At 39.8% G+C, this 733-nt stretch overlaps 1 protein-coding gene across 1 annotated transcript in view; it reads left to right on the top strand.

Annotated features, from left to right (window-relative positions):
• Positions 1-733, top strand: part of TUT4 (terminal uridylyl transferase 4) — a 38,301-nt gene that overhangs the window by 19,287 nt on the left and 18,281 nt on the right. The gene's annotated exons all lie outside the window — the stretch shown is intronic.

The following is a 733-nucleotide window of genomic DNA, read 5'->3' on the forward strand; positions in this document are numbered from 1 at the left end:
CTAAATGGAACATCCCTCAGTGCTGTTCCATGGAAATGTCCCTAGAGTGGTGGGTGGAAGAGCTGCAACAGTAGTAATAATAATAATGATACAGATACAGGACTGTTGCAGTCAGGACAAAAAGAAAGTTTGAAGAAGCCCTGGATAGTTGGGTTTAGTGCTGTCTGGGTCATGGGCCAAGTACTTTTCTTACCTAGTCACCAGTCTCTACCTTAGAAATCTTAATGAGTTTATCTTCACATCCCTTTTATAAAATAAGCAAAAAGTATCTTACTGCAATGATGGAAGTCAAGGCACTGAGATGCAAAGTGATTTTTTTGTAGGTGTTGTAAAACAGTGCTAGAGCTAGGTACCAAACCCAGGTCTCTTGAATTCCAGTCCGTTGCTTTACACAGAAGGCCATCCGTTCTGCTGTAGCTGGCCTGTGGTCAAGGAACTGTGAATTGCACTTCCATCCACTGGCTCTGCCCTCCACTTGCTGGCAGCAGCTGAGGATTGAGACCTGTTAGAGAACCTTAAAAGGCTTAAGATTTCCAATTCTATTGAAGGGTAGGAACAAAGTTGTGAATAGGCATTTTGTATTTTTTCCTAGTATTGGTTTCATTTGAACAGATAAATGTATTCTCAGGAAGAAATTGCTTCCTCTCAGTGACATAATTTTGCTTTCCTTTACAAGAATGAAAACACATTATAATGTGTTTCAAACAAAAATGTAAGCAAAACAATTGGGAAA

This window comes from Antrostomus carolinensis, unplaced genomic scaffold, assembly GCF_000700745.2.
Source record: "Antrostomus carolinensis isolate BGI_N321 unplaced genomic scaffold, ASM70074v2 scaffold6827, whole genome shotgun sequence".
NCBI classification, from domain to species: domain Eukaryota; kingdom Metazoa; phylum Chordata; class Aves; order Caprimulgiformes; family Caprimulgidae; genus Antrostomus; species Antrostomus carolinensis.